The 26509-nt window shown below is 31.6% G+C and overlaps 1 long non-coding RNA gene across 2 annotated transcripts in view; it reads right to left on the bottom strand.

Moving 5' to 3' along the window:
• The window catches only part of LOC145671210 (uncharacterized), a 48026-nt gene that overhangs the window by 8759 nt on the left and 12758 nt on the right, over positions 1-26509 (bottom strand). The window contains exon 2 of one of the 2 annotated variants that reach the window (XR_014128474.1): positions 12595-15599. The exons of the other annotated variant lie outside the window; for it this stretch is intronic. This is a non-coding gene — a long non-coding RNA (uncharacterized LOC145671210). Of the gene's footprint in view, positions 1-12594; positions 15600-26509 lie in introns of those variants that run through there. 2 annotated transcript variants of the gene reach the window in all.

The raw sequence follows: 26509 nt of genomic DNA, 5'->3' as shown, positions 1-26509 counted from the left end.
AAAGCCGATTCATTACTCATTATAAATTAGGTGGAGATGCAAAGTCTCTCCCCACTAAAGAAAATCTCGAAATTTTTATTTAAAATAATTAACAGCAATAAAGGTAGTCAAAGCACTCTCTATGGGCGTATTATTAGTATAAAATTATATGCCTGGCATAGAGATATAAAAAAGCAGGTTGTTTTAGATGAAAGTTTGATTTTCATAAAAGATCTTTTTTAAGAAAACGAGAACTGTCACTTTTTTGATGTTCTTATTCAAGTATCACCTTTGTTTCCTGTAGTGGATTTTACAACTTAAAAGTACCTTTATAATATTCAATATTTCTATATTGATTGTTTTCCAAACTGTCATTGCATTGGTCTATAGCAAAATGCAGCTTGTGCAACCCAATATATCGGAAGTGGCAGCTTCGTTGCCTACCCACTTTACCAAGTGCGCAAAAGATCGTATATGTTTCACAGATTGCTAAATTCAAAACGGGAAGCAAGAAAAAGGTACCAAAAACCAAGGACTAATACAAAAACATTTTTGCTGTTGAACATTATTCTAATTGCTCTAAAAACAATTCATTTGACCCAGAAAACTCACTGCGTCCACCAAACTGCCCTTTTTTTGTTCCTATCGCACAACTAACTTCCTTTAATTCATGATTTTTTAAATGTTTTCCTTGCAGAACATAGTAATACACTGTTTTTTGTGAGCTACAATGGGAAAAGAAATTTAGAACGTACTATTATATCTACATTAAATTTGATTTATTTCTTTTTTAAAAAAGTCAAAATTTCCCAGCCAATAAAAGTTGTGGAAAAACTTGATTCTTGAGCTGCTTCTTTCCAAGCCCTTGAACCTCTACAAAATTAAAGTTATCACACTATGTTTGTCAGCATTTATCACAAAAATATTTGCTTAATCCCACAATTTTTATAGCATAGATCCTGCTAATCACTTGAATTATTCTACAGCAGTACCAGTTTCATGAATCATTGTTATGTATTGGGGAATTCAATTTTTCTTATTAAGAAAATTTTGTTAATATTATTATCACTCATAACAAATATGATAATTCATTAGTTGAATGTTAATTAAATTGTTAATAAAAATGTTAATCTGTCAAAATACTAACAAATACTGTATTAGTGAAAGCAAGGATTAGATTTTAATTGCCCTATACTTTAATTAATATCTGCATTAGTAGGATAATTTCAGTGGTATTAATGCAATGAATACTACCAGTGTGTTTCAGTAATCGGGCTAACTTTAATATCTTTCCCACACAATAATATTATATATTTACTTTTGACGAGTTTGTTATTCATTTACAGAGGAATAATACTTGCACATGTAACACATAGTATCACGTTCGCAAAATACATTTTGAGCTCTTAGGAAATGCTCAAAACAAAACCGTTTTAATCTATAAGTGCATTCATATGGTATACAAAATTAGTATTTCACAGCGTTCTTTTAAATTATGTTATGCTGTAGTAGTCTGCAAAGAAATAAATATAGCATTAACGCAAAACAATCCAGAGCTTCAAAATATTGCAGAAAAAAAAAACTTATTGCTTGTAATTTCTCACTATTTTCAAGTATTTTTAGTAATATTAGTTAATGTAACTCGTACCATTAAAATATATTGAAAACTTTGTAAACTTATTGCAAATCACTGATTCTCAAATAACTATGCATAAACAACTTATTTTATTGTGATATAATAATTCTTTCCTTCAATCATATATGTTTTTTCACAAAAAAAGATAGCATGAAAAAAATCTGTAGCTATCGTGAATGGTGTAATTATCGTTGTTTGTTAAGATTCTAAGAACTAAGTGATTGTGAGCCACCGAACAAAAGAGTTTAAAAAAAGAAAAAGAAACAGTATCACTTCAAGAACGCCATTACAGAGGATTAAAATAAGTCTTTGGAAACGGGTATGTTCAGTGTATTGAACAGAAGAGAAAAAGACAAATATACAGAGCAAACCAAGCAGATACAGATACAATATGCGTGAGTGTAAGAGAAAGAGACAGAGAGAAAGAGAGAGAAAGAGATAGAGAGAGAGAATGAAAAAGAAAAGATGAAACAGCAATGAGCATCAACTTTGTTTCCACATCCGTTGCATTCCGTGTTTCCATAATGAAGACAAGTGTTACTATGCTGAAGCTTTTGAAAACATCTACACCTCTCTAACACCTTTAGAGGCAAAAACTTAGAATATGCTCCCATACAAACACATATACACAAAGCAGAGCAACTTCTTCAATTTTTGTTACTCCAGAAAGTTAAGTAAGACACTTTTTGATACAAAAAATCTGCTGCTGCACCTGTAGCCTCCGTGCCTCTATGGAAATTTGACTCCAAAACCCTCCTCTCTTGCACACAGACCTGTGTTCTGTTTTCTCAATTTCTCTTGCTTCCAACTTCGTTTAGCGTCTTAAACTCGCAATGTTCTTGTGCTACATCTTTATCTGAGTGTTTGTTTGTTTGTGTGTGTGAGAGAGAACGCGTTCGAAAAGCCTTCTAAACCAAAGAAGTTACAGTTTCCATATATATCTTCTTCTTCCTTAGAAACGTCAAACAAGGAAACGAACCATAACAAGATGGCGGAACATCCTTGTTCTGTTGTGACTGACTATATGACAAAATTGTTTAAGTATGCTTAGGGAATTTGTCTCATGCACGCGTCTTTCACCCAACTATCTTTCTTCAGAAGAAAGATATGAACAATGTTTCTTCGTCTGTAACAAATAGGAATTACTGCAGGAATTAGCAAAGTTTAGTTGATTGCACTGCACACATGTGTACAGTAAGTTTATCATAGAAACCAAATTTTCTGCTACAAGTGTTAGTAAGTGAAAGTAGATTAAACATCTTTTCAGATTTTAATTAAAATTGCTCTCTACATTTGCTTTATTTTTCCCTCAATTGGTGTTATCATGTTCCATATATATATATATATATATATATATATATAGCGAGAGAGAGAGAGAGAAAGGGAGAGGGGGAATTTTATTATACCTGTGCACTCAACAGGATATGAAGTAAAATATTATCTAATTATAGCAGGAAATGAATGATCACAATTATTTAGGTTATGGCTGTAAGGTTTGTTCAATTTTAATGTGAAAAATAGCACGGAATTGAAGTGTACAACTTTTTTCTTATATTAAAAATACATAGAGAAAATTGATTAAGGAACCAATTCTTCTTTAAAACAAAATTCTAACTGCCAACTTCATTTCAATAATCATTTAGTGTTTAATAGACGAGCTAATTCCAGTTAACACTTAGAGTTAGTTACTTTTATAACGCGAAAATATATTGTTTAAAATGTTGAGTTATTCAATTTTTTGTCAACAGACATAAACAATCTACATTCAAATAACGTTTTGACGCAATTCTGTGCCCTTGAAGAAAACACTGACAAACACTGACAGTTCTAGCTATAAATATCTCAAGTATATCCTTTCATTCACCTTCCAGATCTAAATTTCTTATTATTGACTTTGACATATCCAAGCTTTACATTTGCATATGTAACATAATATTTCAGGCATGATTGAGATTGAATACCAAGAAAGCAACAAATTATGAAGAAATCTCCAAACATTATTTTTCAAACAAAAGGAAACAAAGTATTTTTGTTTATTTCTTCGCACCAAATCTTACCATTGGCTTCCTAATAACAACTTTAAACATTAGCTAGCATATTTGAGAAGTCTCAAGTGTTAGACTAGTAATCCCAACATATTCCTGTTGTGGGTTCGAATCCCGCTCAGGGCATTGATGTTATCTATTATTTTTTACTATTTATTTCATCATTATTATTCAATTCTTATCACCTTCTTTAGTCTGAACTGAAGGATGTAAACCTCAGAAATGATCATAAATGAAAATAATACAACCTGATCTGTCTCATAAGTAGGTGACGCGTAAGTGACGTATACACCTACCCTATTATACTTAGGCAATTCAATTTTGTGCAGTTTGTATGCATTTAATGACAATTTCTGCAGTATGTAACTTTTTCTATTTATCTATTTGTCCCTTCAGCATTAAATGCAATCCTTAATATTTTTTATCACAACCTCTCAACTTGTGTTACTATAAAATAAATTTGTGCTAAACTTTTGCATCCATCCAGTATTAAGAACAGAATTAGGCCTTCACACTTCAGTTGAAAATAATTATTTTGTTTTAGTGAATATCTAGTTGTTTGTGCAGTCATCAGCAAAAGTATATAAAGTCCTATCTATACATATTCCAATATAATTTCGGAAGGAAAGAATAAATTTGTGCAGAACTATTTTCGGTATCTTACACGGTAGAACGAATAAACGATTTAACCAAACATCAAAAGAAGTTGTACTTCAGTCACTACAAAGTTACAAAGTGGCAAAATAATATCGCCCCTAGAAAAGTGCTAAGCGCCGAAATGCAAGTTTCTCAGGAGAGTATAAAAACGAATGAAATACTAATTAATTAGGATTCTTTCTTTCTTCTAGAATTCAGTTTTCACTGCAGACCTTTCATATTGTCTCCTGCCACTTATCTCCTTTCTGCACAAGATTAAATATGAAATGGGTAGTCAGAATATGCACTTAGTTGGAAATCAAGGAAAGTGGCGTTTAGCTCCTTTCTGCTTTCTGGGAGCGATATATAGAGGAAGGATTGTGTGCGTTCGTTGAGGATTGAACATGGTTATCAATTAATTTTTTTTAAAAAATAATAATTTATCCTATTGTTCTTTATTTACATATATTTATACTCTTGATTTAATTTCTTAGGAATTTTTCTCTCTCTCAGTTCTTTATTCTATGCGTAGTGGTATATTCCTTATCTTTCCAACTTATTTCCGTGATCTATATTTCATTATTTAGAACAGTCATATGAAATTTTAAAATGATAAAGTTTATTGACGTAAGCAAATTGCAAAACCAGTACGATCTCAGTTGAGCCATAAGTTTGCGATATGAAATCAATTTCAATTCAAATTCAAATGGAAATACAAACTTCTTCATGAGAAAACAATGTAAAAATATTAGCAAATCACAAACTGTGGAACGATGAATATGATTTAGAAAGTGTGAATAAAGACTATTATCATTTGTAGATTGTGGAATGAATTTCCATTTAAAATTAATCATGTAGCACAATAAGAACATTAATAGAGGAAGAACGAATCTAACTTTCAAATCTGTGTTGAAATATGTGTTTGTGATCAAAAACGGCATTATTGCATAACTTCACAGTATTACAGTTAGAGAGACTGAGAAAGAATCAATAAGCAATTCTCTTTCGCAGCTAATTTGTAACTAGATACAAATAGTAAAAGAGATCGACTCTTAGGAAATCAAACACAAGAAAGATGAGACGAAAAAGTCTTTTTTGTTGCTTACACTAATGGTCACAGGACTCCTGAATTCCTTTTTACTCTGTTTTTCATACCTTTCACAAAGTTTTGGAATATGCGACAAAACTTTGCAAAACTTTACACCATGAATGAAATCTCGTACCATCTTGTCTCCATTTCCCGAATTCTCAGCATTTCTTCTTCTTCAGTATCTCCTCTTTTTGTGTGTTTTCTTTCATTTACCCACACACACACCTACACCCACACATACATTTGTACACACATTTCATCTCCGATACTTTTCTGCTACTTTTTTCAACTAGTCAATTTTAAGTTAGTTTCGAAATATGCGTTTTAAGAAGCAACAAACTTATTTACATGTCTGTAAAGAAGATCATAACATTTTTAGAAAGAACTTTTCAGAAGACATTTTCAGTATAAGACAAACTGCAAGTTTTAAAAGATGTAATCAAAACAAGATGAAAGCTAAACTGTACAAGGGTAAAATCTTAGGATATATATATATATATATGCATACACAAAGGTTTTGAGGAAATACTGCCTCATTCCTCTTCTTCTTATATATATGCTATATTTCTTCCTTCCCTCCCTGTCAGTATGATACATCATGAAATCTTTTACCTTTAACTATATCCATCTTTCTTCACTTATGGATAACTTCTTGCATTACCCCTCAGTTTCTTAATTAAAGGCTGCATCATGAATACCATCAAAAGCAAGAAAGCTTGGAGTTGTATAAGAGTTAGTAACAGTGTTTACTATGTTAATATTCCTTCCTTCTACTTTTCCTTTGCCACCCGCCATAAGGTTCCTCATTAAATTGCTTAACCAATGAGGGTTCACTCTCATCTCAAATATGGAAGACGCCTTTAATTCAAAGTTTCATAATGAAAACTTACTGTAAGGAAGTTTATGGGTGGGCTTTTGTTTGCTTTATTACATTATTCTTCAGTCTAAAAGGAGACAAGTATTAAACTTGCTTCTCGTTAAATGAAATATTCGTATGAGATAAATAAACAAATAATGTTAGTACTAAGCCCTATGACAAAATTGGGAATAGGTTTAATCAAGTTTTAACATTACGTTCAACTTAATCTCAAAAGCAATAGTTAAGGAAAATGTCACGAATGAAAGCCTTTCCAATTCACCTCCTACCTAAGTACAATATTACTAGCAATTAATGATTATTTTTATTAAGCTGAATTTTGTATGAAAACCTAAACATTTCAACAAAATTCTGAACAAAAAATGCCAGACATATAGTAACAATTTAATTGACAACCTTGAAGAGTTGAAGTGGACGCTACGACTACAGCGTTTGAATATTCATGGATTTTGATGGGATTGAATATTCACTAACATGACCTCACTTTTCATTGGAATTGACATTTACACTTTAAAACAAGTCACATTGTTACGTGTAGAGCACGTTAGGTTTTGTATAACGTGATATTTTATCAATTATTATTGAAACCGGAAATGGTAGTAGTTTTCTACTACTTCCAGTTTTCGTAGGAACGGAGTATATTCTTGAGATTCTTAATTGATTGCAGAAAACCACTTCTCTCTATCTATTACCGTTTTCATTTTATACAGATGAAAGTTAAAAGCGGAACTAGTTAATTTCTGCCTCTTCTGGTTTGATGTAGATTAAGAGAGATGGTGTATATTTCCAGATCGCTAAATCGATTCTCAATACCGTTTTTCGCTATTTCTGATCGATTTTGCTTTATCTCAGTGGTTCTCAACCGTTGTATCTTGACACACTGATGTGTCGCACAGTCCCATAAAGTATGTAGTGAAATTTTGGATTTTTAATAAGTCAATTAGTCAGAATCAATTTAGAGACAAACAGAAACAGTCAGCACCTGCAACGGCAGTAGCAATGCTCAGTGCTATATAGAGCCACTACATTTTAGAAGCTTATAGTTTTACAGTATTATTAGTGGCGTACACCACAAGGAAGGTTGCGGGATTTTAACTCCCTTAAGCGAGATATTATGGGAAAAGAAATATTTACAATATTAAGATTTACTATATTGCGATATATTTACATAAATCATGCATGTCTTGAAAGGAAATGAGATTGAATGCTTGACACCCCCTTGATGAAACAAATGTGTCGCGATCTCGTAGGTGTACAGTAGAGTGTGTCATCAATCAAAAACGTTTGAGAACCACTGCTCTATCTAAATCAAATTGAAAGCTGAAGTTGTAGTGGATTTCTATCACTTCCGGCTTTGGTAGAAAGCTAAGAATACAGATAAAGTGTATTCTTGGGACACTTTATCGACTGCAGTAAACCGTTTCTTCCTATTTGCATTTTTGCTTCATAGTGATCAATGTTAAACTTGGAAATGGTTGAATTCTACCACTTCTGGTTTGAAAATCAGCTCCACCAACGAAGTCGATTCCTAATTTTTGACCCTCTACAACCAAGACAAATTTTTGGTGGTGATTCACCGAATAGTTCTTGAAAATGTTATCTCTCGAACACAGACAGGGTAAACATATAAAGGAGTGTTGAACAACCAAACTCGTTAAAAATGACGTGGTTCCAATCTTGATGTAACAAAATGTAACAAATAAGCAAAGAGTTCCTGTAAAACATAATACGTACAGAGGAATCTTACGTTTCAAGTTGTAGAAGGTATATCTATTATGTAGTACAGGTCACACACCAAAAATATGCAATAAATTACGTTCATTGTAGGCAGCTATCAGTAATAATAAAACACCGCACCGCAAGAAGCCCCAGCAAGTAATCAAAATAGGATCTGAATGCACGCAATTTTACAATCGGAGCGTCAGCTAAGTATGTGTCTATAATTTCTACATACGTAAAACGCCCAGAAATTTCTCACACTTACAATCAAGCACATAGACGTTAACACACTCGAGAAAGAAGTCATAAAATAGACATTCAATCAACATAAGACAAACACAGAAAATTAAAGTGAAATCTTTACATTTTACGTCCCACGATTATGTCGACTATGATAAAGGAGACGGTGATGATGAGAAATGAATGAAATGGTGAAATGAAAAAGTGGAATGAAATGGGAGAATCCCGAGAAAACCCACGCACATGAAGTTTGCCCACCACAAAGTTCACTTAGCGCGAGCTGGAATCGAACCAAGGACTCCATGCACCAAAGACGAACGCTCTATCACGGAGCCCCGAGTCCACCAAGACAAACACAAGAGTGACCTAACTTTCAAAGAGAAATTACGTCACACTGATCCAATATAATCAAGAAGAGGAAAAAAGTAACCTGCGAAATTCGATTCTTAGATTTGCACTCATTCAACTTTAAAAACTATTTATCCTGCGAAGGAATTTCAAGATTATGTAATTGTTTCGTTTCAACAAGAAATAATGAATTCATAACAAATAGTCCACAACTGTAAATTAACTATTTTTGTATCTCTCAGAGAAATAAGCGATATTCCTACTTCTGGAAAAAGAAAACTTCCGAGCAAATTTTATTTTAGTAATAATAATATTAATAATAAAATAATATTTGTATACATAACAACGTAAGTCGTCATATATAAGATTATTACCCTCTAAATGTCTAAAAAGATACTATATGTTTCAAATTTTATTATTATAAAGGAAATTAATTTTTCCTATGCATGGAGGCCTGTAACACCTGTAACAAGAATGATTCAAATTTCAAGTATGCTCTTAAGCAAAATGTCTGATTAATTTATAGTTTTGTCCTGCGTATAGGACTGTAACAAAAGACAAAAATATTGAAAAATATATTTCTTTGACAACACTTTTTTCATAAAGCGACACATAAGATACACAGAGCCGTATATAATTTTGAACATAATTATTTTACTAAACATGTTATAAAGCTTCAATGCCGTAAGTCCGAACGCCGTAGCTTTAAAGCGTTAGTTAGCTTTGAACATTATGTTTCCCGCCATTCTAACGAATAAACAGCTTTTAGTAAAACCATTATATCTCCTTGCACACAAACACACTTACAGGCCATGAGACCATTAGGATTTATGGGAAAACGTTTATTTCCTTGGCGATAAAATGTATCCAACATTTCTGAAGCACCTTCCAAAAATTTTTGTCGCGAAAACCAAGTACTAGAAGCAAAGGAAATAAAAAGAGCAGAGCTTCCATAGAAGAATTTTTAGACCATAAACTGAAACCACCGGATGACAACAACAGCCAGATGCAAAGTGTCGTTTAATTTCTGTCGTAAAAATTCCTTGGATTTTTCACTTTACAATTTTACGTGGATGCTACATTAGATGTTGCTGCACACAGAGGAAAGAATGTGGAATAAAATGTTGATTATTTTCATCCCAGAAAATAAAATGAGCTAATTTTCCAAAATATAGCTCTAAAATAATAAGAATGAAAAAGTACTTCAACACACATTCTGACGTAGTTAGGATTACTATAGGGATTCAATTTGCATGGAGTATATAATATAAAATTATTAACTAATTGAAATGGGAAAACAAAACAAAAAATAGTTTCATTATAAATAAAATTCCAGTTTGCGAAGGAAATGAATAAATTGAAAGAAATTAAAATTAAAATAAACTTTACTATTATAGGTACGTATATCAAACTCAGTTTCTGCGTATGTGAGTTGAGTGACATCTATTCTTAAACCTAAGACTTTCCTAATAATATGAACTGCACTGTAAAAATTTTAATAGGTAAATTTACAAAAAACGGTGGCAATCTTTTTGCCACTCCTCTATGAAAATCAATTTACACCTAGAAAGTAAAATTACTGATATGTAATGGAATAAAATTAAATTTTTATCAAAAATGTCATACTTTCTTATAAATTTATTGCAAATTTGTCAAAAAAAAGCTAGCAAATGTTGTAATTTAATCTAAGGAAATGTATATCGACTTACAAAATGAACGATAAATGATTTTATATTGATGGCAATTTAATTACACTTTTTTTCAGTGTACGACATAATGAACAATGTATTATTACTACTTTAATTAATTGATTTTAAAAAAATCAGATCAGGTCCGAAAATCACTTCATACTGAAACATTAGGAAATACAAGAAAGAAAGTAAAATTTCGACGGAAGGCTACCAGGTCCTATATATGAAAGAAACCATTTCAGCATTTGAATTGTGGAACTAACAAAAACTTTAAAATCCCAAGGAAAAAAAGTCGGCCTCAAGATTGGAACCGAGAGTTCTAGATTGCACAGTGCCGATAGTTAATCTACATTCACTCTGTAATTTCGATTATCTGCTTTCTTCCTTCTGTTAAGAAAAACTATATTTATGATAAATATATTTTTTAATAATGAAGAGAATACAAGACCTGGTTTTAAAAAAGATATTTAATCCCTAATATTGGAAATATTCCAATTGGAACTTTAAACTCACAAAAGTAAGAGGGATAAAATCGGTACACGTTTCTCGCCAGCACGATTTCAGTGTCTTAAGTAGCAATGTCCACTAGTTCTAATCGTAGAGATTCATTTTGGTTTTTATTATTTTTAAGTGTGATATTTAAAAAAAGTAACTGTTATATTGGACCATACAGGAACTTCTAAAATTACAGCAAGTTATATAATGATGATGGTTACTAGAAATACTTCGGAAGTAAAATAGAAATATTGGCAATAACGATAAAAGAATATTTTGGTACAACTATACAAAAATATGTTTAGACCATTGCTTATACTGGAAATATTTCGGAAATCAGCATAATTATATTGATTTTTGAACAATTAAAAAAGTGAGGCCAGGTTTAATAATGGAAAGTTAACAAGATATTATTATTTTAAATATTATCTAGTTCTAAATATATGTTTCCATATGAAGACAATTTAATTTTATTGAAACATTTTGTGTATTTACATTAGTTTGAGAGCCACTAGTTAAAGGCAGAGGAACTCTGAAAGTCAATTTGAATAGTTGGAATCTTTAATTCGAACAATTTTCACCGGTAAAATATTTTCTTCAATTCTATGTTCACTTAAAAGTAAAATAAATAAGTCTACTGATAAACCTACAATAACATTGTATACACGATTGCACCGATTCTTGACATGTTGTGTTTATCTTACTGAAATAGACATAAAAGATATTAATTTTGTTTAAAAGGAAATTAATTAAATGATTTAATCACAATTGCTATTCGTATACGAACAAAGTTATTCGAAAGTATTTCGAACGAGTATTGTTTTTCTGGAGAAAAAAAATATTTTGCTACTGTTATTTAGAATTTCAATTAGATGCTTAGATGTTCGCTTTCACAAGAAATTCTTTTTAAAATTTTAACATATTTATATCTTTAAAAATAAATACATATTACATTGCATATTATTATAACGTTCTAGTAAGGACTTATATAAGAGTTTATGCAGTTATATGTATATAAAAATTATAATGTGACGATGAGATGTGTGTGGATACGAGACACTTGCTGTCGCGTGAAGTCAGGGAGGTGTTTTCTTCTGAGCAACCGCACAGTGGAGGCGGTGTGTGCGGTAAACCACGCCCCATGTCTTCGCACCGCCTACAACAACACCTCGAGATCAGCTGAGCATGCAGCCACATGTTCTTGTATAACAATCAAAACATACGCCTACAGCTAATAATAACATTATAATAATATATACAAAATAAACTGTATATAAAACTTTAAAACCAATATTTATGCAGCTTTTTTAAATCGCAACCTTTTTCTTAATTCTACCATTTTAGCAATTACTTTCTGAACGAAACAAATGTATTACTTTATATGCATTAATTTGTATATGAACTTTATAATTTACATATAAACTTGAAGAAAAATATTAAGGTAGTATAAAAATTATAATCTGACGACGAGTCGTTTATATATTAAAGACACTCGCATAAAGTCATGAAGGATTCAAAAAATCAAAATATAAAAATTCAAATTATATTTTCTGTAGCTCAGCGCTAATAAAATGGTCCTAATATATTTCCATCAAACTTAAGAATATAGAATTTTAAAGGAAATCTTTATAGTTAAATCTTACAACACTCCAGCTTTTGCACACACACACACACACACACACACACACACACACATATATATATATATATATATATATATATATATATATATATATATATATATATATATATATATATATATATATATGCTGAAGTCAAAATAAACAAAGTGTTTAAGTATATTTGAAGTTTTAAAATACATTACCGAAATAAAATCAAAATGGAAAACGCAAACAATTACAGAATTAATTAAAAATGTTAGCAGGTTTATTAAAAATCTTACACTAGATTTCGATTTTATATAATACATTTTAGGATCCAGAGTAAAATATTTCAAGATGAAGAAATGCTATTGAATGAGTATTGGAACTTACAAACATCATATTATATAGTTTTATTTGCATTCTTTGATTGGTGATCTACACTCTACAGTGTAAAGATGAATATAAATAGAAATAGAAATATTAAAGATGAATTTTTTATTCCGTTATTTAAGATTGAATTTACAGAGTTCGATTTAGTGAATAAACTGTTCGTACTCTGTATAGGATGAGACAGCCACATATCAAATTTCGTGCGTGTACGTTCAGAAGTTAAAATGTGTATACTAATACTGATAACAGTTTGCCCCCACTTCCTTCTAGTGAAAGTTCAAAGCAATAAAAATCGCGGAAACGCTCCAAAACTCGTTTGTAATCACTCCAAAAGAAATATACAGGGAACCAAGTTAGACCAGTAGTGGAGCCTTCGTCTCTGATGTGAGGGGTAGATCGACTGATTCCATACCATAGTTTATGATTGACAATACTGAACCCGTCAGTTTTCTTGTGATCCTTCGTTTTCCTTCATATTATCATTCCACAAAGTCTCTTATAATTATTTACTTGAGAGACAATACTATTTCTCTTTATCTGAATTTTGCGCAGATTGACATTAAAGATTTCGTTTTTCACGTCAAAAATCACCACGATAATATACTTTTTTTCCGTATTCATAAACTTTTATTTTTAAAAAATATTTACGTAATAGATTAATAGAGTAATATAATTACAGAATATAAAAATGTTATTAATTCATACCAAACCCTCGACCAGAATCATAACTAATAATTCTTCAAATTTGTTGTATCCTTCCCTCCGAATAAAGAATTAAAAAAAATGTGATAGCTGGTGACGGAGTATCCACATGTATACTATGCATTCTCTGGCTGCCATATCGTAAAATGGATCACTACGTAGCTTTATTATTATTGAAAGCTAAATTACACGTTGATTTTAAAATTTTAATCTCATTCTATTAAAAAAGAATGTTTAACGATGAAGAAAAATAGATGCAAAGAAATGTAAATTTTTATTTTAAAAAGTCGGAAAACATAATTTACTAGAAACATAGAACGGGCAGTTCATCCTTTCCTCTGTTGTCAGTTTAACTTCAGGGTAGAGGACAGACTTTTTAGTGTAATACAGCACAAAACAATTGGAGAACTATCTGTATTAAAGTACTAAGATGTAGCGCTTCGCAGTCTAGAATACCGGAAATAATGGAACTGGGAGCTCATGCAATGATCAGATTTCAATTAACTAAACATGTACCATCTGGCAAGTCATGCGTTTCATGAGCTGTGGCTGCAGGAAATTATTTTGTTGTTATTATTTACAAAGATTCAATAAAAATAGAAAGAAATTATTTAAATAAATAGAATACGGAAGAAGCAATAGTAATATAAACATAATTAATATACTTTAAGACGTACTAAATATATATTTAATTTAATTATGTCCATAATTAATGTCTTCTGAAACATTTATTGTATTAATTCAAACAAGACCATGAAATAATATATTACTTAGTATAAAATACAGTTCATGTTGCTAAATTCTTTTGAATTCAACTCTTATTTAAGTCTCAAAATGTCTTTTGTTTCTGCAAACAAAAGGAAATTCTCAGACATCATCCCTTTCTTTCCTTTCTTTACAGAAGAGGAGGAAAAAGAAAAACAAAAGAAAGACCAACAGAAGAAATTTACAACCATTTCATGAATATAAAATAAGCCACCTGTCATTATGCTACTCCCAAGAACAATCGAAATCTTACAATGTGAGTGACGTGATAACGGAAAACCATGAAACTTACAGAGTCAAGTCTCTTGGTACAATCGAAAGCTTCATTGCACTTACTTTCTAACGAATAGTCAGCATACCACAACATTATTTCAAAGACTCAGTAAGTTCTAATTAAAACATTTCAAAAAAGGAAGACCTATCTTTGAAGTATGAAATTCGCGTTTTACTTTGAATCAGTTGTGTCATTTAGAGATTTGCAAGACGTTTCTAATTGAGAGTTAAAACATACTGAGAGAATAATGTTTCCCTTATTTGCAGATAGATTGTTAAGTAAAAGAATTATTCAGAATAATTTATGCCGTGAAAATAAATAGAAAAACTACTTATGAGTTTGAACGTTGGTATTGGTCAAGTACATTTGACAACTGATACATTTATAAATCATTATGGACAAGTATTACATAGCAAAGCATTTAAATTAAATGCTATATATTTTTGTTTTAACTTTGGAAATATAAAAAGATCTTCACGAATTTTAATAATTTAAATTTTATTTTAATTTAATATTTTTCCTTCCTAATCATGCGTTAAAACAAGGAACTCTTAGAAGTAAGCATATCCTCTAAAAAGTTACTGCTATAAGTACAAATTAATTGTAAAGTATCAGTTATCAGAAACAAAATATTCCAAGGAACTTGGACGGACTTCTAATACTATTTTGACCACGTATTATACCAATCACAATAGAATTTCATAGACTAATTATATGTGACTACAGTATCAGATGATACTGTCCGCAATAATTCGAACAGCACAAATCACGCACTGTTCTACGGAAGATATAAATAACTTGTTCAATGAATACGAAGTACAGGTGAAATAACTAACTAACTAACTCTATGGCCTATGGAACCCGGAGGTTCAATGCCGCGTTCACAAAAGCTCTCCACTGACTTCTATCCTTAGAAAATTGGATCCAGTTTCTACTTTGTATTCCTATCTCTGCGAGATCCATGTTAATATTGTCCTTCTATCTGCGCCTTGGTCTTCCTAATGGTCGTTATCCGATTGGTCTTCCAGACAAGACTTTGAAAGCGTTTCTACTTTCTTCCATTCTAGCTACATGACCTGCCCACCTAAGCCTCCTAGACTTGACGACCCTACAAGTGAAATAACTATGAGTAATTTACTTATGAATTAACGTAAAGTCTAATTTCGGTTTATTCTCCTTTATTAATATACCTACAAAAACTCTGTAATCATCAATGCTGACCCTTTATTTAAATTTACAAACATTAGTTTCTAAATTGAAAATTTAAATTTAAATTTACAAGCATTAGTTTCTAAATTGTACATTGAGACCTACAGCTAACTCACAATTCAAACACAGGCTATCAGAATTAGCTTTAGTAAATACTGGTCTGTATAACACTCCAAATTTTATTTTTTTTCTATGATACAAAATCGCAAAGAAATAAAATTTCGTGGCAATGTGCGTTATTTATTTGAATTCGAAAAAATATTTGAATATCACGAGAATAAAAATTTTAAAAATATTCAAATTCTCTAATAAATGAAAACTTTTTAATGATAAAGGCGACTATACTCCAAATTACCGATAATTTTAATATTTAAAATTGAGATAGTATCGGCGAGCACAGAAAATACAACAAATTTAAACCCTTATTGTACTCTGTGCTAATAACTAATATGTTTTTCTCAATAAACATTTGCAACATATATAACTAAATCAGTTTATATAGTTGTAACCAAACCTAATAACAAATAAAACAACTCGACTTACAAACGTAATTTAAGAAAATTTAGTTCCTTTTTCGGCAGCGGAGTTCCATCGCGGATATATGGTTAATGTGATGCAGGAAACCCGGTTTAGATTCCCGCTAGGAGTTTCTGTGGTTCGAATGCTACGAAGCTATAGGTCCATGTCTCATACAGTCAGTGCTGAAAGACGTACTAAGCTCTAATTTAACCAACCAATCAATCACTTTGAGTGGGACAACACTTCTAAGAATTCATAATACTTCTTGTAAGCACTATCTATCGTATTTGGCAGAAATATATAGAATTGCTTTTAGTAGCTTAACAATTAGAAATCAGACAAGTTTTCTGTATTCATTATACTTAAGTTTCTAAGATATAAATTTGAAAGAAAACTATTGCATCACATTCTAACAACACTGAAAGTATTATCACTTTTTAAAATAAAAATAGTGTCAGTATTTTCACTTTTGAATTTACTCGTTTACTTCTTCATTTTTCAGAAAGATAAATATGATACACTTCCACATTATACACATACCCCGGATTTGAAAAGAATATGACAAAAAAAAGACTACAATAAACCGCTTTCGTCAAATTTCGCTTTTTAATTTTCTTCTTTACGCATTCTAATATTTATATAGAGTTGGATACAGCACTACGAAATAGGCGTTTCATCATTCTCATTTCCTATGATTACTGACGACAAAATTATGCGCTGAAACGCACAGAAATTTGCAACAAAATACTGTGAATGTGATAAACAATATTTTGTTCATATTTTTAGACGCTAATTGTGCACCCATTCACTAAATGAACATCAAAAGTGGAAATTATACCACATACATAAATTTATATTATATCCCGAGAAGAATTTAACCTGGTTATTAAAGTAATTTAGCTCAAATAATTAAATCCCAATCAGAATCAGACAGAAGGTAATACCGCATACCGGTCTGACATAATTTCTAGAATTGGCCAAAAAATGTTACTTTTCATAATTAAAGTATCAAATTAATGAAATTGATATACTCATATAACAAAAGTTAACACGTTTCTTTTTAATTTATATAATGTTTGAAGGTGGTTTATTTTGTGCAATTGACAAGATCATGCTTATTTTGTCTTTAATGCCACATAATTCATTCCTTAGGATACTCTCATATTAAGTTGCGGATTTTCATTGAAATGTGCATTTTTTGTAAATAATTTTGAACTTAGTTTGATTGGTAATATATGAGAACTAGAAAGTCACAAAAACGTCAAGAATTAGACAGATTTTATAAAAATGCTTACATAAAATTATCCAAATGTAAAACATATCGGTAATCAAACACTTAAATAAATTCAATTAGAATCTAAAACTACGTTGGTTTTCAAAGAAATTAATACCGTTTCTTTGATCTCTTTTTGTATGTGTAAAAGGTTTCTCGCCAATACTAAAATTCAGTAACAATAGCAAAATAAAATTAATTTGATTCGAATAATCAACAAAATTCACTTGGAATACGTTTCTCCACTTACGTAAATCAAAAAGAAAAATTAAGGTAAGCGATCAAAATCAGAGCTTCAATAAAACTTTTATCTCTCAGAGAGAGACAGAAGAAAGTCACTAACAATCACTTCTATTGTACATATAACTGCACCTTTGTACGATACCATCACTTCAAATTCAAATGAAATACACGCTGGTGAGAGCAACTGAAAATAACAGAATAACACAAAAACTTAATTAGCACAAAACACAACAAAATTCCTATCGATTACAATTGGACCGATGCAACTGAACAGCAATAATCAACGTCCAAAACTCCTAGTGAACAGAACAAGGGTGGAGAATAAATATTCAGTTTTAAATGCATGCTAACCAATACCGTGACATTGAAATGCGTTTTGTCTGCATACGAGACTGAAAAAAGAACTGAACATAATATAATAAAAGAAAACGAGGGAAGAAACTGGATTTGAAAATGCAGGCGAGTCCCCATACATCTTTTACTGCTTGCACTCCCCTCATCGAGTACTTTTCTTACACAGAATTCAAATCCCGCATATGAATATGACCGGTTTCTTCTGTCATTCCGTTGCATATCAATACACTTACTGGTCATCAACGATCGAAGGTCAGTGTATTTCACCAATCCTATACCCTTCTCAAATTTTTGCGTCCTTTCTATTATAATTGTGGCAAAGATCCCTTGCACCCAAACAGGATATACACAATAGAAATGAAGGGACAAGAGTACAGAGAAGGTCTTCTTCGGTGCATTCCTATCAAAGATAGAAAAAATACAGTAAATGTATGCACAAAACGTCTGCTGCTTAAATATACGAGTTTTATAATCATGCAATGAGCAACAATAATGTCTTCGACCATCGATGAAACGCGTGAGAGCAGGTCATGCAAGTACGTAGAACCATGTCAGACGAGTATGGGACCAAACAATATCAAAGAGGAAAAAGAGAAGGGGAGAGCAATATGCACGGTACTACCTTCAGTATTGTCACATGCGTATAAAGCAGAGCAAAGGGACACTGCACTACCAAAACCTATATTGCGTAATAGAAGAAAGGTCACATAATAGTCTATATCTTTTTTCCACCTTATCTACGCATTGGTTTTCCCCCTGCACAAGATCCTTTATTACCGAATATAATCGAGGAAAGCTTCCATTCTTTAAGATGTTGCCCTTGTACAGTTGATATTCGTCTTAGATGGTTAGAATGGTGCTCAGAGTGAGAAGTGGACATGCAACGGAGGGAGGGGACGAAGTGACCATCTCTACTACATAACACACCGACATTGTGTGTTCCTCGTTCTGGAGTTCACATATATATACACAGACACAAAATTTTGCGTTTATCCCTATATGTAAGCGTGTGTATATCGAGTTTCACAGTAAGGACGAACTAATGTCAACGGCTTCTTCTTTTCCCTAACTAGAAGCGCATTCGGATAAACCCTGCCTACTTGTTGTTCACTTCCTTATAACATATATTTAAATATCCACCACAAGCCAAAATACACTCTTGGACTTCTCTCTTGTCCGTCTGAAAGAAAACTGTTCTAAAAATGCACCCAGACCAATCACTAAAACTGACCATCGAGCTCTTCTATCCAACACATACATACATACATATACACATACACACACACACTTACATATACACTCCTAAGCTTTGCGCTTGTGGGATAAAATAACAAGAGATCTCGTCTTTTTCTCTCCACTGGTTAGCTTTTTTTCCTTTCAACTTCACCATTTTTTCTCGTTTTTAACATCCCCACTCTTGAATTTTTTCCCTGCTCTCTTCCGCGCCGGGCCGATCGACGGGAAAAAAACTTCACATGCGCTGGTCAGCAGAAAGAATTACAATGACAAGCAGGTCTTTTGGGAACAACAGCATTAGCTTTTTCTTTTATACGAAAAACTAAAGTTTCACGTAAAAATGGCACGGAATTAAAATGAAAGTTTGAGAGATAATTAAAGTGGTTCTTATATCTTTTACTAGTTTTTGAAATATTTTTCATAGTTACATTTACCATCTGACCATTTAATTTGTTTTTCCATTGTTGTTGAAACAAAGGTTATTGATAAATACAGTATTACTTTGGAAACGCGATTTTTCATTGCTAACTTCAATGTATTTTAAAAATATACAACACACTCTGGCTTCTTTGATTCAAGAGAGAGATGTCTTATATAGAATGTAAAGACTACTAATGGTTGCATACTATTCTAGAAGTTCAAAATTAGTCATAGAGTTTTATAGAAACAAGATTATTCAAGTTATCATCTAAAACTAGGTAGAATGCTATGCCATGATATAAAAATGGGTAATAAAAACATGAGCCAAATTCCGGTTATTTTGAAACGGCAGAAGGTAGTAAATTCATATTTTTACAAACAAACTACTCCTAAGTTATCTACGAGCAAGAAATATTGATTGATACTAAAACATCTTTCCTCCTATCGAGTTTCAAGAGAAATTTAGCTTGTTTAACGACATGCATTCCAGACATACACGAAGATCAATACTGAAGCAGGTAAAACAAAAATAAAAATCTAATAAGTATGAAATCAAAGACATGCTCTACATTCTTAACCGCATACCACTATGTTTGATCGTCGAAACGTCAAAAAATAATACCTCAAAACTCAATACTTTTAGCAGTTTCAACAGATTTATCCAAGTTATAATTGAATAAGAATGCATTAACATCTAAACAAGAAAACACACATATGTAACATAATAATGGGCAAGAAGATCCTCAATTAGCTTACAGACTACAGCGTGGAAACAAGTTAATGATTATTCATAAACTTAAAATGATTAATAGTAAACACAGTATGATTTATTGTTCGAATAAATTTGTTTTAGAAAAAAATATTCTCCGAAAAGTAAAGATCGCACTGTTCTCAAGTAAATAAATTAAATTAAATAACATAAACAGTGATCGGTAATATAATTTATTCCTTAGGAATAAATACATTTCCTAGATTTTGAGCTTGGGGTGGTATTAATTTGATCTCTTATATAATTTCATATTGATAGGCAGAGGGAAGGTAGGTATTTAATAGTGGAGCAGTCACGTCTGATGCTAAGGATCTTTGATTTGATTCCAGAACACATGAAGTTGAACGTTTTATCTGTGTTCTTTCTTACAATCTTCTTGATTTCTTTAGTTTTTTTCTTCACCATCTATTGCTTGCATTTAGTATTCGTTTCATTTAGCTTCATGATATAATTGCTGAACGTGGGTATTGATTTGGCAAACCACTTCAGTCATCTTCTGTAAACAATATGTTGCATTCTTTCACAATTATTTCTATATCTAATACAGAAAAATATAGAACAATACAGAAAAGAATAATTTTAGGGTCAAACTAAGTTCTAAAACGTATCGAAAAGTTAATTTAGCTAAATGTTTCAAGAAGACAACAATTAAATTCACAGCCTTGTTAAAAAATATTGTAAACGAAAGTCACTTTTTTATACTATTAATTTTTTTTCTAAGAAATTGTTTCCTTCATTTGCTGGAACCTCTTGTGCAGCATGCTCATCTTCGAGGTACATATACCTAGGTAAATAATATACAGATCCGAGGAGTTAGACGAATCATTATTCTAAATAAATGTTTGTATGTAATAGTATAAAATAAGTTTAACTGACACTAAATTAGAAGATTAGATTAAAAGATGAAAGGATACAGAAATATAATGAGCTTAATTTATAAAAATTATGCCAAGGCCCAAACTCGGGTTTAGGCTAAGTAGGCTGAAAATTAGGATCGTAATATTTGACTCTCTCTCCACCAACTTAAATTACAGAATAAATAAATTTATTGTACTAGAAATTTCCTATGTGGGCGTTTCTGTATTACAGATTATAATACGCTTTTCCCGTTTTGAGATCAAAATATAACATTTTCTTCAAGTACTACAACAGAATGAACAACAGCACATTCAAATTCGGTAAGCACACGGTAAAAAATGGTTGTGTTAATTTAACTCAATTTTAACACAAGGCATTGGTTCCAGCGTGACTACCACTGTGTGGTGTTAGTTCAACACAGACCCCGCGGTGTTGGCACTTATCTTTAACACACAACCGGTGTTGAGCGGTGTTAAATTCGGATTTGTGTTAGTGTTTTCGGTGTTGATTCGACACCATGTCAGGGTCGGTAGTGTGGAGAAAAGTGTTGAGTGTTACTTGTGGAGATGTTGCACCAACACGAAGAAAGTAACAGTGTGTAGTGTGTTAATTATTTTGTGTTAATATTACACCATGTCAAATATCAATATAAGACAGTCCCCGTGTTACTTCAACATCTTTTTCTTATTATTTCAACACCGAATCTGTGTCATAATTCAAGGTCAGAGCCGTATAAATAACACCGTTTTGGTGTTAATTCGACACTTCCTGTGTTAAAATTCAAGGTCAGACCACCAGATTAACACCATTTTTGTTGTTAGTTCGACTCCACTTCTGTGTTACTACGATACCTATTTCGATGTTGAAATAACTCCGTGTGTGGTGTTGATGTAACCATTTTTCTGTGGTGGAAAACCATGTGGTGTGCAAGCTTACGCTTACCGAAGACTCTAATTTTAAAATAAGAATAGTAAACTACAGACCACTTCATATAGAAAATCTTCATTAAAAAATTTGTCGTCCTCCCCAACATTTATTGTGAAGTATTTCTTGATAGTGTGAAACACAACCTTCACCAACATCTTGTTCAAGAATGATAGGAAACTCTTACCTATATCCTTATAATATGTAGAAATATATTTGAAATTGTAAAAATGTAATTTTTCAGTTTAACATCCCACGTTTATGCCCGTTAGGCTAAGAGAGATAATGATTAAAGCAAGTAAATGATCATGGAAGAATTGGTGGAATGAGAAAGTGGGAGGAAACGGGAGTACCCCGAAAAATCCACATACGCGATATTGTCCACCACAAACTTACTTGGCTGGGAATCGAACCAGGGACCCCAAGCACAGAAGTAATCGCTCTACCACTAAGCCATCGTGCCCAAATATTTGATATTACATTACATTCCTTTTTGGGAACAGAGGAGGTAGTTCCGCAAGTATAGCCTAAGATTCCAGAGTGTGTTACTGTGGTCCTGAATATAGCACAAAAGTATATTACAACTAAAGTAGAATTAATAAGTGGAGTGTTTCGGATATTTAAACCAGTTATTTTTTGGTCTTATGATAAATACTACCAATATTAATTTTTATTCCCTCAAGATATAGATTTTTGAGAATTACATAATCCAATATAGAAAATATATGTATTGAGTCATCCTAAGCTAAACAAAATGAAGAGCAATTGAAATGATAGTGTACTATATCACTAGTGAAATGGACAAACGCGGAGTACATAGACCAAAATGATGCGACGCAAGACTATGAACAAAACAATAGAAAGCACGCAAACGAACTCGTGATATAATCTTCAGAACAGAGTATTCATAATGGAGCTACAACAGACATAACAAAATCTTCTAAAAAGAAACGAAATAGAATATGCATAATGAAGTAACTCGACATAGTCTGGCCAAATCCTAGATATAGAAGATCAACTGTAAAATTTCTATTAACAAATCTTTTTCCTTTTCTCCTTTTTTTAGCGTTATACGCATGTATTCCATTATCAGATTTATACCATAATGAAATTTTCCTGGAATAATTTCAATCTACTTTCGATTTTTCGATCACAAACATTTATCTTTACATCAAGTTTCCTGTAACATATTCGACTCCTCATACAAACAATATAAAATTTCTCTGAAAGAATCTCTTGCTTTCCCATAACTTGCATAAAAACCAAACCAAACACTTAGGCACAAATATTTCGACTAAAGCAAACAGAAAAATATGTCTGGATTAAAAATAATTGAAGATTTAATTTTAAATCTCGTTTAGTTGATAAAACAAATTTATAAAACTAAAGAATCTGAATATTAAACTTTCAAAACATCAGTACATTTCTCATCTTCATTTTATTTCTATTCTTGGAATAACATAAGCATAAATATGAAAGAGGTCACATAAACCAAACTGCATACAGTCAAATATTTTCATTTTAATATGCAATGCTACTACAACAATAATAATAATTGTTTGAAAAACAGTTTAAACTTTCATATTTTAAATTTAGACTATTCAAATGGAAATGTTTCTTCCTTATCTTTCATAAGTAAACCTCATAAGTAAACATTCAACAAAATTAATCACGTTTATTCCAAGTGCATATATACAAGATGTTCAAGATATTAAGATGTTAATGAACTATATCAACAAACTGAAAGGCGTGATACTTCATACAAAAATAAGGAAAAAAACCATATCAATCTGCGGGAAAAAGTGCATAATTTCAGAGTTATGAACGTCCAAAAGCATGCAAAAAATAAACTGCAACATACGTTATTTCAAACACGAGAAATCGTGGAGTGGCGGGCTATATCAGTGCAAAGGAAGTCACCATATGCCGTCCAAAAATGTATATTTCAGCAATGTAGAATGGGTAAGCAAGGGGTTCTCCTCAGGGTATAATTCATAAACGTGGAATTTCCAGATATGCTCAGACTTATTGGTGGATCTAAAGTAGGCAAATAGTAAGCCTTGACAACAAGAACATTTAATGTGTCGGTGGGGAGTGAAAGGTGTTAGAGACCTCACGCTCTGCGGTTTTTCATATTTGGAATAACGCGTGTTGTGATGTATTTCTTCATGGACGGCCCTAGCTCCAAAACTATACCCTTTTTCCCACATGTCCACATATTTTTTAAATGTTATTTCATTGTCAGAAATGAACTCTTAAAGTTTATCGGTATAATTCATATATATATATATACCTGCAACACCCAATCCCACCATGGCAGTTTTATGAAACATTTAATAATGGGGCGGTAACTCAGTGGTAGAGCGCTCATATCTGGTGCATGAAGTTCTTGGCTCAATCCCAGTTCGCGCCAAATGGGCCTTGCAGTTTGCAAGCCCATTTGTAGGGTATGTCTTGCTTTTCTAGGGCTTGTTCCACTTCCTTTCTTCCACCACTTTGTTCATTACCATCGCCTTCCTTAACTTAGGAGTATAAACGTGGGACGTTAAACTAAAAGCTAGCAACGTACATAAGGTTTGCTACAGTTTATTAAGGAGTTTCTTTTACCGAGTCTCCTTTATATATTTACCATGTCCGTCAGGGAGACAAAAGTCTCGAGAACTATTGATCAATCAGCACCAAATTTGGTCAAAATGTAGAGAGTCAAAAAGTAGGAATTGAGTTTGTTTCTGGACATGATACTCAAACCGAAAGTTGTAGAAATTAACGAATTTTCGATTTTAACGTTGATCACGGTGAACAGAAACGGTAATAGATAAAGAGATTCGGAGATAAAATGGAAGATAGATTTTTCTGCAATCGATTAATTGTGCAAAGAATACATTATTTCTCCATCCCGAACTCTTTACTAGAAACAGAAGTGGTTGAAATTCAACAACTAGTATAAATAAATTCCCACTACTGGTTTTCAATAATAGTAAAGGAAAATAGCACATCGTAGAAAAACAACTCCACCTGGTATACACGTGATATTTTTACTTACTCGATCAAGAGTATTTCGTAAAACTAAGACTTCTGTGTTAGTTTCAGCTTATGCTTTTAAAGAAATAAAAATCCGAAATTGTAACATTATCACACTAAAGTTGAACAAATTCGGAAAGGAATGAAGCTAAACATATATGGATGAGTGAAAGTTACAATGATGTAAGTCACTTTATCAAAATAATGATCCAGACACAAACACCAAATCTAGGTAAGTCATTCTGTTGACAAAATCTGAAGCAAATCAGAACTTTATTCTGAAAGATGACATATTTCAAAAGGCGAGAGTGGAAGTTCTAGTAAAACAGCTGTTTTGTTTATAAGAAAAGTAATATCAGTCAGATAAGCAAATATTACTTACATCATTGTAACTTTGATCCGTCCATATATGTAGGGTTGAAGTTAAATCTAATTTAAATTGTAACACCAGCTTACATACATACACACATAACTGATGCATTTAAAATAAAGTATGATATTTGTTTTACACATTAACTACAAGAAAAATAACTTAGTAATATTTTCATAAATAATGCTTTCCTACTATGTTGAATATTGAAGCGATATGATTAATATAAACTAAGTTCATAAATACTGATACAGGTTACTGTAAAAAAAAAAATTAAAAAAAACTAAGTTGAGTTAATAAACTAGGTTTTGTCTGCAGCAAGATGTTTATTTATATGTAATAACTACAGAATGAAAGTATATGAAATATTCTTAAAATTGTTTAACCTGTATCGCATACTTTGTCGTAAGAAATTTAACAATATTATTACACTTTAGGTAATATAATTTATAATGTTCTGCATAGGCAAGATACTTAAGATAAAATGGTCGTTTTATTTCAAAAGCAGTTAAACGATTATTAAATTCTTCAAAAATATCTGATTTCTCGGTCTACAGTATGAATATCTCTCTACATCTTTCCCAACTTTCCTTCTTTGTTTTAGTTTTACTCAGCAGATATCGCTTTTAAGATTCATAAAGTATTAAATTTAATACTCAATCCCTAAGCCAAATTACTGCCCATATCGAGCGAGACGCCAAGATTCTCAGATTAAATGAAACCAAAAGCGATGTATGTATATATATGTATATATCATAGCCTGAACTCTTCAAATTCTTCAAACACCTTTTTGGAAATCCTTTTCATTATCTTGTCTTATAT

The sequence above is a fragment of the Thermobia domestica genome, chromosome 15, assembly GCF_964235325.1.
Source record: "Thermobia domestica chromosome 15, izTheDome1.hap1.1, whole genome shotgun sequence".
Lineage (NCBI taxonomy): Eukaryota > Metazoa > Arthropoda > Insecta > Zygentoma > Lepismatidae > Thermobia > Thermobia domestica.
Note: the sequence above shows the minus strand (reverse complement) of the source record. Positions and strands in the feature narration are given on the sequence as shown.